Below are 20,443 nucleotides of genomic sequence, written 5' to 3'. Positions count from 1 at the left end.
GAGACGCTGTGGAGAACGTTCTACTGCCTGCAACATCCTCCAGCATGACCGGTTTGGCGGTGGGTCAGTCATGGTGTGGGGTAGCATTTCTTTGGGGGGCCGCATAGCCCTCCATGTGCTCGCCAGAGGTAGCCTGACTGCCATTAGGTACCGAGATGAGATCCTCAGACCCCTTGTGAGACCATATGCTGGTGCGGTTGGCCCTGGGTTCCTCCTAATGCAAGACCTCATGTGGCTGGAGTGTGTCAGCAGTTCCTGCAAGAGGAAGGCATTGATGCTATGGACTGGCCCGCCCGTTCCCCAGACCTGAATCCAATTGAACACATCTGGGACATCATGTCTCGCTCCATCCACCAACGTCACGTTGCACCACAGACTGTCCAGGAGTTGGTGGATGCTTTAGTCCAGGTCTGGGAGGAGAGCCCTCAGGAGACCATCCGCTACCTCATCAGGAGCATGCCCAGGCGTTGTAGGGAGGTCATACAGGCACGTGGAGGCCACACACACTACTGAGCCTCATTTTGACTTGTTTTAAGGACATTATATCAAAGTTGGATCAGCCTGTAGTGTGGTTTCCACTTTAATTTTGAGTGTGACTCCAAATCCAGACCTCCATGGGTTGATAAATTTGATTTCCATTGATAATGTGTGATTTTGTTGTCAGCACATTCAACTGTGTAAAGAAAAAAGTATTTAATAAGAATATTTCATTCATTCAGATCTAGGATGTGTTATTCTAGTGTTCCCTTTATTTTTTTGAGCAGTTTATTTGTACAGTATATATTGACAAGCTTTACAAATTATAGGCTTAAACTCAATGAGCTTGTTATTAGATTGAAAATGGTTACTGGTGTTCTCCTCAACACACTCATCGGACTGTTGCCTGGCCCACATGCAACAAAGTCAGTACACAGTAAATAATACATTACGTGCTTAAAAACAGGGAAGTAACCAGGAGGTTACACATACAAACAGCTCATACATGAATTCAGTAATTCATTCATTTATTGATAAAGTCTAATACCATCCCACATACACTCATGTTTTGCAAATAAACGAGGACCATATTCTAAGCCTTTTTTTGTTAGTTAGTTGGTTAACTTGTTTTGTTTGTTTAATTTTCTTGAACGTCTCGTTTTCATTTTCCTTGTGGCATTGGGAGTATGTGTGCACGCAAGTGACAGGGTGGGATAGTGCAGGACTGCGGCGTGCCATCTGGATATAATCCTCTCCTTAGAAACATGACAACCACCTTCACTCTCAAATGAAATGGAACGGACCAGGGATGCAATGACAGATGTGCCGCAGCAATCAGAAAGCAAACAAGATCACGGGGCAAAATCTCTTAAAAACATATTACAGTATGTCTGAGTTATAATAGGCCATGAATCGTAGGGCCAAATCTGATTTAAAGTGATTATAAGAGACCGCTTCGCTTCAATCATCATACCAGCCACACTGCACAGACAGGGCATGTATCACCCTGTTCAATCCCAGGATGCATTGCTCCAGAGGGTTAGGTCCTGATGGAACACTGCAGTCCAGCTGAATGCTGGTGTTCTGTTTGACCTGTCTGATGCCTTCTGACTTGATTTGATCAAATGTGATTGGAGTGATTGACACGACTGAAGGACAGCTGGTGATTTATGAAGCAGACACTCAAATGTTCACGTTCTGAACCACACACATGTGAATGCTTATTATTATTACTATTATTATTTATTATATATGCTGTTAATGAAGAAATGTTAACAGTATTTGAATAGCACTGTCAACGCGACCCTTAAGTCTAACATAAAAGCCACCATCATGAAAGGTGCTGGTATTTCCTGTTTTTGCTGTGTGACCCTTACTGCTTCCCTTTCATCCTCTTGACAGTTGAAGGGTATCTGCCCATTTAAGTGTTGCTTTTCAGAACTGTTGTCTGTCTTCCCTGGAAAGCTGAGTGCACCTGCTACCTGCCGATATCTGAGGGATAATCAAGGTCACATGAACTCTGTTCTGTTCTCTAGACTAGACTGTCACACACGGTTCTGTACATCCGACTGCTCACTGGTTTATAAATGGCTGCTGAAAAGAATCATAACAATATACAAAGCTTCAATCTGAAACTTACCAGCCATGTTTAAATTGTCCCGTTTACTACTACCACCCAACACTGTAGAATAGTCTCACTAGTTCATTGTAATGGTCTTGCAACAAGATATATAAAACTAAAGCTTTGCCTCAAATTGCGAGAACACGGGCAGCAATTTCTTAATTAACATTGTCCTACAAAACAACAGTCTATTAGTTTTGTGTTATGCCTTTAAAAATCAGCCTGGTGGAAAAACAAAAGCCTGCTGGATAAACAAAAAAAAACTTTACAAGCCACACTGCCATTCTTCAGTTTACTACTTGGAGAGAAAGAGAGACGGCCGGGCGAGCCGTTCAGACAGCGGTGACTGTATATAAAATCTCCATCTCATGCCAGGAGTGGATGGGGTTAAAACTGAGGATGGGTTGTGGTTGAATGCTTTGAAAACATGATGGTTAGGGGGAAAAAAGTTGGGGCAAATTACGTGAAATGTCATACTGTGGTAGGAATTCACCTCGCCAGGTCAATCTGCATCGGGGCATCTCTTTTCCCCCCTTTGTGTTGCCATCTGTACGGCACGTTTCCTGTCCAAAAGTCAGTGTGTGGAACAGTTGAAATGCTTCTACACAGGCAGCACATGGACAGCCTGTGGGTCCAGAAGAGAGATGACTGACTGAGGTGTTCCCTTTACTTCCCTACTGTATCAACATGACCAGATTCCCTTTTAGAAAAAACAAAGCTATTTATGTTTGGTTTGATTGATGGAATTGAAGTTAATAGATCCCGTGGACAACCCATGGATCTAGGAGAGGATTGGGATTGTCTGCGTATCTATATCAATAAAATTGTTCGCTTTGAATTTGTATTAATCCATTTCTTTCAAATAATATCCTGGGATGAGAAGACCTAACCTTATCTGTTAGTTTTGTCAAATGTCCATCAAAATAAGCATTTTATCTACAGGAAAGTCATACAGCCACTACGCAAAAAGCTAGAAAGCTACAGTAATGCCAGATATATCCGTAGAAAATAATGTCTGAACTAGCTCTGGTTTGTGAAGAAGCGGCACAGTTATAATTCTCTTCACGCCTCCAGTAGACCAGAGCCCTAAACAACCAACCTCCCGGTCATCTGCCTCCCTTACTGCCTTAGTCACGCTGCTGAACATACCAGAAAACATCACAGACTTTCCTCTACATATGTAGGCTAGAGATATGTGCTGTGGAATGAGTTGGACTCCGCAGCAGGACATTAAAACCTATGTCAACATAAGGAGATACGCAAAAATCCCTTTGATGCACCAACAATTATTTCATGTAACATTTTCACTCAGTTGGCCAGTTGACCGTGAACGATAAAACAGAATATTTGAAATATTTTTTAGATAAGAGGTCCGTCCCTCTGTTACGGGAATGCATTAGATCTGGAGGACATTGGGTAGTTACAGGAGAGAGATGTAATGAACATTTTAGCAGGACTGTTCAGAGCAGGGAAATCACTCTCCTTCAATACCAGCGGGTCTGCCCTACACTGCTCAGGGACACAGTCAGAATAACACTGCCTCATTCAGAGGTAACATAACAATGAATGGCCAACCTGTTTGTCTGAGAATATACTTATATAAGATATGTATTCAGAGGCTAGTATTAGAATAGTCCCCCCCCCCCAGGAGGTAATTCTTTCCAGTCTGGTATTGTGATGCTGCTGCCTCGGTTTTCTATCTAGACCGGGGCTCGATATGACAAGCCTCGTCGTACAGCATATGACGTAAAGGAAAACCATATGGTAAAACTAACAATATCTGGGATGTACTGCAGGCTACTCGTGCACTCTAAGCATACACTGTGAAATATGAACCATATAGTGTAATCTTAATGCTTCTCCGTAGAGGCAGAAGCAAGATCCTATTGTAGAAAATCCATACAGCATCGGGACGTGTGTCAGGATGCATATGGAGAAGATCATGTGTTGAGATTGGAGAATAAGTGAGCGGACATGACCGACGTACCATGGCCTTAGAAAGGCACGGATATCCGGGATGCAAAGCATGAGGTGGATGTGGATCCCCAACAGGTTGAATGGCAGCCAGGGGATATCTGAGGTGTGTGTGTGTACGTGTGTGTGTACCTGTGTGTGTACGTGTGTGTAATGCTAGCTGTCAGCAAATGCAGGGAAAGCTAGTCCTCATGGGAGGCTCTCGGCAAATAACACTGGGACGACAGAGCCACCCTTTGTCACCGTATAGAGAGAAAGTCTATGGATGCATCTGAAATGACACCCTATTTTCTACATAGTACACTCATTTTGACCAGAGCTATAACCTATTCCCTATATCGTGCACTACTTTTGTCCAGAGCCCATAGCATTTGCAATAGTCAACGACACTATGGCTTTGCAGAACTCAACAGGCTATTTTTCTCTCTCTCGTAATTGTTCTTGAGGTGAATTAACAGCTACGTCAACATTACTTCTTGGGGTGGTTGGTGATTTAAGTGCTCAATTAAGCTACTACAGTACTGATATACAATGCTTCGGGCACTTGGAAAAGGGCTAAATAAATCAAGTCCATTATCATCGATATACAGTAAGTTATACTCATACACAAAGCAGGCAATCACACAAGGTACTGCTCTGTTAGGCATACAGTATGTTGTTTGATCTCCTTCCCTCACAGCCACTTCCTCTTGAGCCCCCACCATTTTGGAGCCACAGTAGCAGAGGTCTGACAGCATATCCCCCTGCCCACCACTGCAACTGGACACAGAAACAGACAAAGGAATTGGTTTTATGTTCAAAAATTCCCCTTAAGGCCTACTGGAGAAGAGGACACATTAGAGCAACAGTGGCAGGGGTAGTTATTCACTGAAACAATATCTGTGCCTGTAATGTTCTCAGAAGATCTGGGGACTTATTTTATTACCAGTATAAAGAACTATATGGTGTAATAGTGTATCAGAACAGCAATAACGCTACTTAAAATATGACATTTGTCAAAATAGGTTGAGCACTTCATAATTCACTTCCTTCTATATAGTTTTTATGGAACTCTGTATATGTGTTATAATAGCATGTTCCTTTTCTCCTTCAGTCACTGGAGAAAGACACATGCACAGAGACACAGAGACAGAGAGAGCGAGAAAGACAAAGAGACAGAAAATGAGACAGACAAAGAGAAAGACAGAAAGGAAAACAGACCAAATACAGACTCAGAGACGGATGGCACCAGATTTGCCAGTTCTTATTGTGAGATGTTACCCCACACTTCCACCAAGGCACCTGCAAGTTCCCGGACATTTCTGTGTGGCGGGGGGGGGGGGAAATGGCCCTAGCCCTCACCCTCCGACCCAACAGGTCCCAGACATGCTCAATGGGATTGAGATCCGGGCTCTTCGCTGGCCATGGCAGAACACTGGCATTCCTGTCTTGCAGCAAATCACACACAGAACGAGCAGTATGGCTGGTGGCATTATCATGCTGGAGGGTCATGTCAGGATGAGCCTGCAGGAAGGGTACCACATGAGGGAGGAGGATGTCTTCCCTGTAACGCACAGCGTTGAGATTGCCTGCATTGACAACAAGCTCAGTCCGATGGTGCTGTGACACACCGCCCCAGACCATGACGGACCCTCCATCTCCAAATCGATCCCGCACCAGAGTACAGGCCTTGGGGTAACGCTCATTCCTTCTACGATGAACGCGAATCCGACCATCACCCCTGGTTAGGCAAAACCACGACTCGTCAGTGAAGAGCATTTTTCCCAGTCCTATCTGGTCCTTCGACGGTGGGTTTCTTCCCATAGGCGACGTTGTTGACGGTGATGTCTGGTGAGAACATGCCTTACAACAGTCCAGCCTCTCTCAGCATATTGCGGACAGTCTGAGCACTGATGGAGGGATTGTGAGTTCCTGGTGTAACTCGGGCAGATGTTGTTGCCATCCTGTACCGGTCCTGTTCGGATGTACCGATCCTGTGCAGGTGTTGTTACACATGGTCTGCCACTGCGAGGACGATCAGCTGTCCGTCTTGTCTCACTGTAGCGCTGTCTTATGTGTCTCACAGTACGGACATTGCAATTTATTGCCCTGGCCACATCTGCAGTCCTCATACCTCCTTGCAGCATGCCTAAGGCATGTTCACGCAAATGAGCAGGGACCCTAGGTCTCTCTCTTTTGGTGTTTTTCCCAGAGTCAGTAGAAAGGCCTCTTTAGTGTCATAGGTTTTCATAACTTAGCTTAATTGCCTACCGTCTGTAAGCTGTTAGTGTCTTAACGACCATTCCACAGGTGCATGTTCATTAATTGTTTATGGTTCATTGAACAGGCATGGGAAACAGTGTTTAAACCCTTTACAGTGAAGATCTGTGAAGTTAATTTGTAAAAATCCAAATAACTTATCTTTGAAAGACAGGATCCTGAAAAAGGGATGTTTATTTTTTTGCTGAGTTTATACACGAGTCATTGTCCATTTGGAAGACCCATTTGCAACCAACTTCCTGACTGATGTCTTGAGATGTTGCTTCAATATATACACATAATTTTCCTCTCTCATGATGCCATCTATTTTGTGAAGTGCACTAGTCCCTCTCTCAGCAAATCACCCCCACAACATGACACTGCAACCCCCGTTCTTCACGGTTGGGATGGTGTTCTTCGGCTTGCAAGCATCCCCCTTTTTCCTCCAAACATAACGATGGCCATGATTGCCAAATAGTTCTATTTTTGTTTCATCAGACCAGAGGACATTTCTCTAAAAAGTACGAGCTTTGTCCCCATGTGTAGTTGCAAACCGTTGTCTGGCTTTTTTATTGCGGTTTTGAAGCAGTGGCTTCTTCCTTGCTGAGCGGCATTTCAGGTTATGTCGACATAGGACTCGTTTTACTGTGGATATCGATACTTTTGTACCGGTTTCCTCCAGCATCTTCACAAGGTCCTTTTCTGTTGTTCTGGGATTGATTTGCACTTTTCGCACCAAAGTACGTTCATCTCTAGGAGACAGAACGCGTCTCCTTCCTGAGTGGTATGACGGCTGCATGGTCCCATGGTGTTTATACTTGCACACTATTGTTTCTACAGACGAACATGGTACCGTCAGGCATTTGGAAATTGTTCCCAAGGATGAACCAGACTTGTGGAGGTCTTGGCTGATTTGGATTTTCCCATGATGTCAAGCAAAGAGGAACTGAGTTTGAAGGTAGGCCTTGAAATACAGCCACAGGTACACCTCCAATTGACTCAAATGTCAATTAGCCTATCAGAAGCTTCTAAAGCCATTACATCATTTTCTGGAATTTTCCAAGTTGTTTAAAGACACAGTCAACTTAGTGTATGTAAACTTCTGACCCACTGGAATTGTGATACAGTGAATTATAAGTGAAATAATCTGCCTGTAAACAATTGTTGGAAAAATTACTTGTGTCATTTACAAAGTCGATGTCCTAACCGACTTGCCAAAACAATAGTTTGTTGACAAGACATTTGTGGAATGGTTGAAAAACGAGTTTTAATGACTCCAACCTAAGTGTATGTAAACTTCCAACTTCAGCTGTATACAGTACCAGTCAAAAGTTTAGACACCTTCTCACTCCAGGGTTTTCTTTATTTTGACTATTTTCTACATTGTAGAATAATATTGAAGATATCAAAACTATGAAAGAACGCATATGGAATCATGTAGTAACCACAAAAGTGTTAAAACAAATATTTTATATTCTTCAAAGTATCCAATTTGTAAGTCACTCTGGATAAGAGCGTCTGCTAAATTACTTAAATGTAAATGTAAATGTAGCCACATTTTGCCTTGATGAGAGATTTGCCCACTCTTGGCATTCTCTCAACCAGCTTCACGAGGTAGTCCCCTGTAATTCGTTTCAACTATCAGGTGTTAAAAGTTAGTTTTGCAGTCACAAAAAGTGCTATAATGAAACTGGCTCTCATGAGGACAGCCACAGTAAAGGAAGACCCAGAGTTTCCTCTTCTGCAGAATCTCAATTAACTGCACCTCAGATTGCAGCCCAAATAAATGCTTCACAGAGTTCAAGTAACAGCCACGTCAACTGTTCAGAGGAGACTGCGCAATTGCAGATTTTTAGTTCCAACTGCTGTGTCTTTGTGAGACTCAGAGTAGGTACACGGATGATCTCCGCATGTGTGGATCTCACCGTGAAGCACAGAAGAGGAGGTGTGATGGTGTGTGGGTGATTTGCTGGTGAAACGGTCTGCGATTTGTATTGAATTCAAGGCACACTTAACCAGCACGGCATTGTGCAGCGATACGCCATCTCATCCGGTTAGCACTTAATGGGACTATCATTTGTTTTTCAACAGGACAATGACCCAACACACTTACAGGCTGTGTAAAGGCTATTTGACCAAGAAGGAGAGTCAGGGAGTGCTGCATCAGATGACCTGGCCTCACAATCCCCCAACCCAATTGAGATGGTTTGGGATGAGTTGGAAAAGCATTCCAGGTGAAGCTGGTTGACAGAATGCCAAGAGTGTGCAAAGCTGTCATCAAGGCAAAGGGTGGCTACTTTAAAGAATTTAAAATATATTTTGATTTGTTTAACACTTTTTTGGTTACTACATGATTCCATGTGTTATTTCATAGTTTTGATGTCTTCACTATTATTCTACAATGTGGAAAAGAGTACAAAAATTAAGAAACATGCTTTAATGAGTAGGTGTGTCCAAACTTTTGACTATATACTGTGTGTATATGTATTTCTATCTAAATGCCATAGCCCGAGGGACATCCCATGACCATTAATACTCTGAAGCATTTACATTGTACAGTGCCTTCGAAGTATTCTGGCCACTCGACTTTTCACATTTTGTTATAACATTCAAAATTGATTAAATAAAACTCCTTAGCAATCTACACAAAATACTCCATAATGACAAAGTGAAAACTGTTTTTTATACATTTTTGCAAATGTATAAAAAATAAACAGAAATACCTTATGTAAATAAGGATTCAGACCCTTTGTTATGAGACTCAAAATTGAGCTCAGGTGCATTCTGTTTCCATGGAGCATCCTTGAAATGTTTCTACAAATTGGAGTCCACCTATGGGAAATTAAATTTGATTGGACATGATTTGGAAAGACACACACCTGTCTGTGTAAGGTCCCACAGTTGACAATGCATGTCAGAGCAAAAACCAAGCCATGAGGTCGAAGGAATTAGGAGACAGGGAGACTAGTCAGGATTGAGGCAAAGATGAACGGAGCAAAGTACAAAATAGTTCCTTGATTAAAACCTTCTCCAGAGCACTCAGGACCTCAGACTGGTGTGAAGGTTCACCTTCCAAAAGGACAACGACCATAAGCACACAGCCAAGACAATGCAGGAATGGCTTTTGGACAAGTCTCTGAATGTCCTTGAGTGGCCCAGCCAGAGCACAAACTTGAACCCGATCAAACATCTCTGAAAGACCTGAAAATAGCTGTGCAGCAACGCTCCCTATCCAACCCGACAGAGCTTGAGAGGATCTGCAGAGAAGAATGTGAGAAACTCCCAAAATACAGGTGTGCCAAGCTTGTAGCGTCATACCCAAGATGACTCGAGGCTGTAATTGCTGCCAAAGGAGCTTCAACAAAGTACTGAGTAAACGGTTGATTAAAAAATATATAGATAAATTAGCAAAAAAAATCTCAAAACTTGTTTTTGCTTTGTCATTATGGAGAATGTGTGTAGATTGATGAGGAATTTAGAATAAGGCTGTAACCTAACAAAATGTGGAAAACGTAAAGGAGTGACTTACAAGTAATACATAGTGTAACGATCATCATGTACATTTGTTTGTTTATTTATTAGCCATGTACTATTAGTTATTACTCTTGAAATTAAGTGTATTTCATTACCCTCAATGCATTGTACTGTCATCAAGGCAATGGGTGGCTACTTTGAAGAATCTAAAATGTTAAATATATTTTGATTTGTTTCACACTTATTTGGTTACTACATGATTCCATATGTGCTATTTCATAGTTTTGATGTCTTCACTATTATTATACAACGTAGAAAATAGCAAAAAATAAAGAAAATGAATGAATAGGGTAGTCCAAACTTTTGACTGGAACTGTCAATAAAGCCCATTGAATTGAAAGAGACAGACACAGAGACACTAAAGAGATATTGCTGAGAGGATCCCTAAACACTCCACAGCTAGATAAATTCACACATACAGGTGTCAAGTGGATTGAAGTTTCTCTGTTTCAGCTTTTCCCTGACTTATATCACCCACTGCTATGATACTCATTCTCTCACTGAAACCACCTACTGAAGTGTACTTTAGAAGAAAAGAAAACACAGCAGGCAACATTGTAATGCAAACGTATAGAGTAAGAATTCTGGCTAGCGTTGGAGATGGAGTTTATGCTAAACCATGGTCCCTAATGGATGGTGAACAGGCTGATGCTGATTGTTTGTGCGCGTGCATCAGTAGCTCCTTCACAGATATTAGGCTCAATGGCCCGGGTGAGATGTCATGTTGTGACCCGTGTGGTGCAGCATGGGGGGTGTTGGGGATTGTGTGTTGTCATGTGACCCCTGCTGTGTGTTCCATCCCCAGGGGTCTCCACTCTCCCCCCGACCCCCTACTGGGCGCAATGTCTTAATCACTCGGCTGAGAGACGATGCTTCAATGTTAATGTCTGCGTGTTGCAGTCTGTATACAGTGTGTGAGTGCGAGATCAGGCTTCAAATTAGTGTAATGTATACACTTTATGACAATGGATGTGCAGGCAGGGACAGAGGCAGTTTTACTACTAATGACCAGGGGCTGGTAGAAAACATGACCTTGCAGTTATATGCACATACCATATCACACTTTATGACAATGGATGTGCAGGCAGGGACAGAGGCAGTTTTACTACTAAATGACCAAGGGCTGGTAGAAAACATGACCTTGCAGTTATATGCACATACTATATCACACTTTATGACAATGGATGTGCAGGCAGGGACAGAGGCAGTTTTACTACTAATGACCAGGGGCTGGTAGAAAACATGACCTTGCAGTTATATGCACATACTATATCACACTTTATGACAATGGATGTGCAGGCAGGGACAGAGGCAGTTTTACTACTAATGACCAAGGGCTGGTAGAAAACATGACCTTGCAGTTATATGCACATATCATATCACACTTTATGACAATGGATGTGCAGGCAGGGACAGAGGCAGTTTTACTACTAATGACCAGGGGCTGGTAGAAAACATGACCTTGCAGTTATATGCACATACCATATCACACTTTATGACAATGGATGTGCAGGCAGGGACAGAGGCAGTTTTACTACTAAATGACCAGGGGCTGGTAGAAAACATGACCTTGCAGTTATATGCACATACCATATCACACTTTATGACAATGGATGTGCAGGCAGGGACAGAGGCAGTTTTACTACTAATGACCAGGGGCTGGTAGAAAACATGACCTTGCAGTTATATGCACATACCATATCACACTTTATGACAATGGATGTGCAGGCAGGGACTGCAGTTTTACTACTAATGACCAAGGGCTTAGAAAACATGGTCATAGTTATATGCACATATCATATCATATTTATGACAATGGATGTGCAGGCAGGGACAGGCAGTTTTACTACTAATGACCAAGGGCTGGTAGAAAACATTTTCAGTTATATGCACATACCATATCACACTTTATGACAATGGATGTGCAGGCAGGGACAAACACACTACTAAATGAAGGGGCTGGTAGAAAACATGGGCAGTTATATGCACATACCATATCACACTTTATGACAATGGATGTGCAGGCAGGGACAGAGGCAGTTTTACTACTAATGACCAGGGGCTGGTAGAAAACATGACCTTGCAGTTATATGCACATACCATATCACACTTTATGACAATGGATGTGCAGGCAGGGACAGAGGCAGTTTTACTACTAATGACCAAGGGCTGGTAGAAAACATGACCTTGCAGTTATATCATATCATATCACACTTTATGACAATGGATGTGCAGGCAGGGACAGAGGCAGTTTTACTACTAATGACCAGGGGCTGGTAGAAAACATGACCGCAGTTATATGCACATACCATATCACACTTTATGACAATGGATGTGCAGGCAGGGACAGAGGCAGTTTTACTACTAATGACCAGGGGCTGGTAGAAAACATGACCTTGCAGTTATATGCACATACCATATCACACTTTATGACAATGGATGTGCAGGCAGGGACAGAGGCAGTTTTACTACTAATGACCAGGGGCTGGTAGGAAACATGACCTTGCAGTTATATGCACATACCATATCACACTTGCACTGCCTGGTTTCCATGTTAGAGGTCATATCATTGCAATCATTATATTTTCTGCTTAGCAGACACGTTTACAACAGACAACCCTTGTGATTTTCTGTCTATACAGCTAAGTACCGCACAAAGCTGAATCAAGCTAAACACACTTCAAAAAAGGTACAGCGGGCATTTTGAACTTCTTCAGAGGGTGAAGGAAGCCTACACCAGCGGCCCTAGCTGACCGGAGTACGCAGAAACCAGCGGCCCTAGCTGACCGGAGTACGCAGAAACCAGCGGCCCTAGCTGACCGGAGTACGCAGAAACCAGCGTCCCTAGCTGACCGGAGTACGCAGAAACCAGCGTCCCTAGCTGACCGGAGTACGCAGAAACCAGCGTCCCTAGCTGACCGGAGTACGCAGAAACCAGCGTCCCTAGCTGACCGGAGTACGCAGAAACCAGCGTCCCTAGCTGACCGGAGTACGCAGAAACCAGCGGCCCTAGCTGACCGGAGTACGCAGAAACCAGCGTCCCTAGCTAACCGGAGTACGCAGAAACCAGCGGCCCTAGCTAACCGGAGTACGCAGAAACCAGCGTCCCTAGCTAACCGGAGTACGCAGAAACCAGCGGCCCTAGCTGACCGGAGTACGCAGAAACCAGCGTCCCTAGCTGACCGGAGTACGCAGAAACCAGCGGCCCTAGCTAACCGGGGACGCAGAAACCAGCGGCCCTAGCTAACCGGAGTACGCAGAAACCAGCGGCCCTAGCTAACCGGAGTACGCAGAAACCAGCGGCCCTAGCTAACCGGGGGACGCAGAAACCAGCAGCCCTAGCTGACCAGAGTATGCAGAAACCAGCGGCCCTAGCTGACCAGAGTATGCAGAAACCAGCGGCCCTAGCTGACCAGAGTATGCAGAAACCAGCGTCCCTAACTTGGTTTAGTTTAATGTAATGTAGCTCCCTGTATCTCCAATTTTACTTTCCATCTCAAAAGACAAATATTACTGCATTTGATTTGGTTTTGTTAATCTTCAACATATTTACTTCTATTTGCAGTATTTCAGACAAAATATATACTGAGATGTTTCCAGTCAAAGGTGCATCGCAAAGTCAAACATTAACTGTATTTGGTTTAATATATTTCTATTTGACAATGTTATATTTGGAGTCACCCATCTCGGATCTACAGCTGCTCTCTGTAGTTGTTTCTTTTTTTAACCCATTGACGACCGGAAATCAGGCAACCAGTTCTGCACCTGACAGGTTCAGCCCTCCTCCCAGTGAGAAGGTTGTGGGGTTGGGAGATGGACCCCAGCACACATACTGAGTAGTGTTAAAATCAGGGGTGCACTGACCCAAGCCAAGCACACAGCCGAGTGACACCTGGTAAAATAAGGGTTAAATCAAATTAAAATAATCACACACACACCCTCCTCCCAATCCCCCTTCACCCCACCCCCCTATGTCCCTCGAGGGACCAGCATGGATCAAAGCCGTGTGTGTCATTTTAATCAGGCAGCGCTGTGGGCAGCCCCATTAATTCAATTCCATTTCATCAGCGGTAAGTCGGGCCACCAGAGGGGACGACACATTCCTGGGGTCCTCCGGCCCAGCAGTAATCCTATCTCTTAATGACCCGAGACCGGACACTAAACCCATAATTGCTTGGTGACTGGCTGCGGGTTTTTTTTTGTTGCTTGCTCTCAGAATTCCAAGATCATGGCAGGTAGGACTAGACAAAAAGACAGACCTAGGTCACCCTCCCCTCTCTCCCTCCCTCCCTCCCTCATTTGTAAGGAGAGAAGTCAATCAAAATTAATGAAGCAGTGAATCAAGTAATTCAAGTGATTTGACCCCCCCCACTAATTAAACAAATCGCATAAATGTGCACACACAATCACACACCATACCACATGATCAAAGGGGTGTAATTTAAGTCTAATTACCAAACTCAGAAATATTTAGAGCCTAACTCGTTACACTTTTTCCCCTTGCTGTTCTAATACCAAGAGACATGAACTAAAGTCTGCTCAAATATTATATGCAGAAAATACAGCACTAGGTTTGCGTTTGTCATTTTGTTATGCATCTGACCCTGAACGAATTACTTCAACCATATAAACCTCAACAGCTCACAAAAGGCTCATGAATATGCAACAGTAATAGCATCAGTTTTTCCAACAACACTCAAAACAATCTTTATAAACGTCAAAAGAGAGCTATACTGTGAAATCACCATCAGTCACTGAGACAGTTTCAGGGAAATCAACATCAATATTTCAATGTTTGCTTGAAAATGGTGTGTTCGACTGCATCAGATTACCTAGTCATTTGAGGGGTGTGTGTGTGTGTGTGTGTGTGTGTGTGTATATATATTCATGATTGGTGGTTTTTCTCCAGGCATGATGAATTGTTTATTGGTAGATGAGATAATGAGCGTTTGATATCTTACCGTACCTTAGGTCTCTGGTGGATGGCGATTCTCATCACAGACAAATGAGATCTGAGTATTGCCGTCTACACCTGCAGAAACAATAACACCACAGCATATTGGTGAGAAAAGGGAAAACACACTTATACCAATAATTAGCATCAGTCTCATCATCTATCCAAAATAGGTTTACTTCAAATCAGACATCAGTTCACTCACACACCAATTGGACTGCATGGACAATTCAAAAACATGCTTGTGGTAATCTTTGAGTGCAGACAAATTACATCCCAAACATGGTGTGTGATACACTACAGCTAAACCTGACGGATATCTGATAAAGCATATTTCTCTCCCTCTCTTTCTGTGTGTACATGCACTGTGTGTGTGTGTGTGTGTGTGTGTGTGTGTACACATCTGCACGTGCAGGAGTGTGAATGTATGTGGGCATGTGTGCGTCTGTGTATACACGTTTAGAGGTCAATGTTAGACCAGACAGAGATTGGTAAAGGTCAGGTTGGAAGCATGGCTGGAATTGAACATGATCCCAGGGAGTAGTCTGAGCAAACGATACAGGTCAGAGGTGTTACACCATCCAACACCTGCATGCCAGAACTAAATGACCAGTCTTGTATGCTGCATTTAGAACTAAATGACCAGTCTTGTATGCTGCATTTAGAACTAAATGACCAGTCTTGTATGCTGCATTTAGAACTAAATGACCAGTCTTGTATGCTGCATTTAGAACTAAATGACCAGTCTTGTATGCTGCATTTAGAACTAAATGACCAGTCTTGTATGCTGCATTTAGAACTAAATGACCAGTCTTGTATGCTGCATTTAGAACTAAATGACCAGTCTTGTATGCTGCGTTTAGAACTAAATGACCAGTCTTGTATGCTGCGTTTAGAACTAAATGACCAGTATTTTATGTTGCGTTTAGAACTGAACGCTTGTCTTTAAAATCAGCTGATAACAAAGCCAGCATTCTGTATGGGTGATGGCACTTCAAAGGTCTCTATTGTGGAACGAACGTAAACAACGCTTTGTTGTTTCATAAACAAGGCCGTTTCTGACTGGTCCACGGTGACAGTGTTCGGAAGTCACCACAACGTGATCTATGATCTTATGATCTCATGTCATGATGTCATCCATCCCAGAGAGACAGGGAGATGGAGACCAGAGGATGGTAATGGCTGGAAACCAGGGTTTTCCCCTCAAGGTCTCAATAACTATTGCAGACAATACCATCCAGACAATACCACTACCTAAATGGCAATTTGCCTAAATACAAGGACGTCATTGATTGTTTTGTCATGTCTCCATCTGCCATTCAAAGCCGTGTTTGAGAGGTTAGTCATGTTTCAACCAAACAAAAAAAGGTGCTGATGTTGGACATCTGGCAAGTAAACGATAAGAAATGACCCACAGCTCAGAGAAACGATCAAATTATTCTCTAAAAAGGCCTTTAATTCAGGCAACTGTGAGAACATTCATACATGTTTCTTTTCCCCTCAAAGCCATGGATGGATGAATTCCATTATGATGAATGTGCAAGATTTGAAACACCTCTCAAAATGCTGCACATTTGACCTTAGTGAATAGTAAAAACAGTGGCTGGCTAGTGTGAATAGACTCATGTTATTAATAGTTTGGGGTGTTGTCTGCAGTTGTAGACATATTATACAGTGCCTGAGGAAAGTATTCAGACCCCTTGACATTTTCCACATTTTGTTATGTTACAGCCTTATTCTAAAATGTATTAAATAAATAGAACAGCCTCAGCTATATACACACACACACAAACACACAATACCCCATAATGATAAAGGGAAAACTGGTTTCTAAAATTTTTGCACATTTATCAAAAAAATAAAACCAGAAATACCTTATTTGCATAAGTATTCAGACCCTTTGCTATGAGACTCGAAATTGAGCTCAGGTGCATCCTGTTTCCATTGATCATCCTTGAGATGTTTCTACAACATGACTGGAATACACCTGTGGTAAATTCAATTGATTGGACAGGATTTGGAAAGGCACACACCTGTCTACATAAGGTCCCACAGTTGAGGTCAAAGGAATTGTCCGTAGAACTCTGAGGGGAAGGGTACCAAAACATTTCTGCAGCATTGAAGGTCCCCAAGAACACAGTGGCCTCCATCACTCTTAAATGGAAGAAGTTTGGAACCACCAAGACTCTTCATAGAGCTGGCCGCCCGGCCAAACTGAGCAATCGAGGGAGAAGGACCTTGATCAGGGAGGTGATGGTCACTGACAGAGCTTCAGAGTTCCTCTGTGGGGATGGGAGAACCTTCCAGAAGGATAACCATCTCTGCTGCACTCAACCAATCAGGCCTTTATGGTAGTGGCCCAGACAGAAGCCACTCCTCAGTAAAAAGGCACATGAGAGCCTGCTTGGAGTTTGCCAAAAGGCACCTAAAGACTCTCAGATCATGAGAAACAAGATTCACTGGTCTAATGAAACCAAGATGTAACTTTTTGGCCTGAATGCCAAGCGGCACGTCTGGAGGAAACCTGGCACCATCCCTACGGTGAGGCATGGTGGTGGCAGAATCATGCTGTGGGGATGTTTTTCAGCAGTATTGACTGGGAGACTAGTCAGGATCAAAGAAAAGATGAACAGAGCAAAGTACAGAGAGAGATCCTTGATGAAAACCTGCTCCAGAGCACTCAATACCTCAGTCTGGGGCGAAGGTTCACCTTCCAACAGGACAACGGTCCTAAGCACACAGACAAGACAACGCAGGAGTGGCTTCGGGACACGTCTCTGAATGTCCTTGAGTGGACCAGCCAGGGCACCGGACATAAACCTGATCGAACTTCGCTGGGGAGACCTGAAAATAGCTGTGCAGCAATGCTCCCCATCCAACCTGACAGAGCTTGAGAGGATCTACAGAGAAGTATGGGAGAAACTCCCCAAATACAGGTGTGCCAAGCTCGTAGCGTCATACCCAAGAAGACTCGAGGCTGTTAACACTGCCAAAGGTGCTTCAACAAAGTACTGAGTAAAAGGTCTGAATATTTATGTAATATTTCAGTTTTTTATTTTTTATAAATTAACAAACATTTCTAAAAACCTGTTTTTGTTTTGTCATTATGGGGTGTTGTGTGTAGATTGAGGAAAAACATTATTTACTTTCCAAAGGCACTGTATATTGCATTCTGTCTTTGAAAAGTATTTAAGTGAAATATTGATGGTTAATTTATGACATTAACTGTTTATTAATTAGGCTTATCGTACCTAATCACTTGAAATACTAGTACTAGTTTAATTTACCTGAATTATAATATTCTTTATCTTGCTAATATTCATGTTCATTTATTTTTTATTTCACCAGGTAGGCCAGTTGAGAGCAAGTTCTCATTTACAACTGTGACCTGGCCAAGATAAAGCAAAGCAGTGCGACACAAACAACAACACAGAGTTACACATGGGATAAACAAACATACAGTCAATAATACAGTAGAAAAAGTCTATACACAGTGTGTGTAAATGAAGTAAGATGAGGGAGGTAAGGCAAATAGGCCATAGTGGTGAAAAATTACAATTTAGCAAATAGATTTATCATATCAGTTAAACACATTATCATCATGCATCAAAAAGTAGAACATTCTGTAGAACAATATCCTGAATTATGTAATTCTTCTAAATTAAGTCTCTATTTTTGTAAAAGGCATGTTATAGAAGTGTCCAGACACACTTTCATTGCGATTTCCCTTGGTTGAGAAACTTACCCCACCAGCAATAGACAAGAACTGTGCAGATGCAAAGTTGGGCAACAGAATTACAGTAAAATCTTCCACAGTTCTTTATGCGACTATGCTTTCAAAACACTTAAATATCTGCTCTGAATTCAGATTCAAGGATGTCTGCAGAAAGAAGGGGGTGTCAGCTATGACATCTAGGGCTGTGGCATTAATTGATACCTGCTCTGAATTCATATTCAAGGATGTCTGCAGAAAGAAGGGGGTGTCAGCTATGACATCTAGGGCTGTGGCATTAATTGATACCTGCTCTGAATTCATATTCAAGGATGTCTGCAGAAAGAAGGGGGTGTCAGCTATGACATTTAGGGCTGTGGCATTAATTGATATCTGCTCTGAATTCAGATTCAAGGATGTCTGCAGAAAGAAGGGGGTGTCAGCTATGACATTTAGGGCTGTGGCATTAATTGATATCTGCTCTGAATTCATATTCAAGGATGTCTGCAGTGGTTAGGGGTGTCAGACTATGACATTTAGGGCTGTGGCATTAATTGATATCTGCTCTGAATTCAATTCAAGGATGTCTGCCCCTGAAACAGGGGTTAAGCTATGACATCTAGGGCTGTGGCATTAATTGATATCTGCTCTGAATTCAGATTCAAGGATGTCTAAAGAAAGATTAGGGGTGTCAGCTCTGACATTTAGGGCTGTGGCATTAAATGATAAATGTAATGAATTCAGATTCAAGGATGTCTGCAGAAAGAAGGGGGTGTCAGCTATGACATTTAGGGCTGTGGCATTAATTGATATCTGCTCTGAATTCAGATTCAAGGATGTCTGCAGAAAGAAGGGGTGTCAGCTATGACATTTAGGGCTGTGGCATTAATTGATATCTGCTCTGAATTCAGATTCAAGGATGTCTGCAGAAAGAAGGGGGTGTCAGCTATGACATTTAGGGCTGTGGCATTAATTGATATCTGCTCTGAATTCATATTCAAGGATGTCTGCAGAAAGAAGGGGGTGTCAGCTATGACATTTAGGGCTGTGGCATTAATTGATATCTGCTCTGAATTCAGATTCAAGGATGTCTGCAGAAAGAAGGGGGTGTCAGCTATGACATTTAGGGCTGTGGCATTAATTGATACCTGCTCTGAATTCAGATTCAAGGATGTCTGCAGAAAGAAGGGGGTGTCAGCTATGACATTTAGGGCTGTGGCATTAATTGGCATCTGCTCTGAATTCAGATTCAAGGATGTCTGCAGAAAGAAGGGGGTGTCAGCTATGACATCTAGGGCTGTGGCATTAATTGATATCTGCTCTGAATTCATATTCAAGGATGTCTGCAGAAAGAAGGGGGTGTCAGCTATGACATCTAGGGCTGTGGCATTAATTGATATCTGCTCTGAATTCAGATTCAAGGATGTCTGCAGAAAGAAGGGGGTGTCAGCTATGACATTTAGGGCTGTGGCATTAATTGGCATCTGACTGCATGGCACTACAGAGGGTAATGTGTACGGCCCAGTACATCACGGAGGCCGAGCTCCCTGCATTCCAGGACCTCCATATCAGGCGATGTCAGAGGAAGGCCCTAAAAATGGTCAAAAGACTCTAGCTGCCCAAGTCAGACTGTTCTCTATGCTACCGTATGGCAAGCGGTGCCGGTGCGCCGAGTCCGGGACCACAAGGCTCCTGAACGGCTTCCATAAAACCCGTAGGACTACTGAACAGTTAATCCAATGACTGCCCGGACTATTTGCAGTGACTCACATTGTCTACATGTATGTAATAATAGTATTGCCTCTAACTCGTACCCCTGCACATTGACTCGGTATCGGTACTCGGTATCGGAAAGTTCTGTGACCTTTCTTAAAGATATGTGGGTTTTTGGTAATGGAATTACAAGGCAACGTTTATTCAACTTAAAGAAGGC

At 42.9% G+C, this 20,443-nt stretch overlaps 1 protein-coding gene across 1 annotated transcript in view; it reads right to left on the bottom strand.

Moving 5' to 3' along the window:
- LOC135505724 (kelch-like protein 29) overlaps positions 1-20,443 on the bottom strand; it is a 535,325-nt gene that overhangs the window by 498,177 nt on the left and 16,705 nt on the right. The window contains exon 2 of the mRNA XM_064924798.1: positions 14,811-14,876. The gene's annotated coding sequence lies outside the window, so the exon portion shown is untranslated. The remainder of the gene's footprint in view (positions 1-14,810; positions 14,877-20,443) is intronic.

The sequence above is a fragment of the Oncorhynchus masou genome, chromosome 19 (assembly GCF_036934945.1).
Source record: "Oncorhynchus masou masou isolate Uvic2021 chromosome 19, UVic_Omas_1.1, whole genome shotgun sequence".
In the NCBI taxonomy this organism is placed as follows: domain Eukaryota; kingdom Metazoa; phylum Chordata; class Actinopteri; order Salmoniformes; family Salmonidae; genus Oncorhynchus; species Oncorhynchus masou.
Note: the sequence above shows the minus strand (reverse complement) of the source record. Positions and strands in the feature narration are given on the sequence as shown.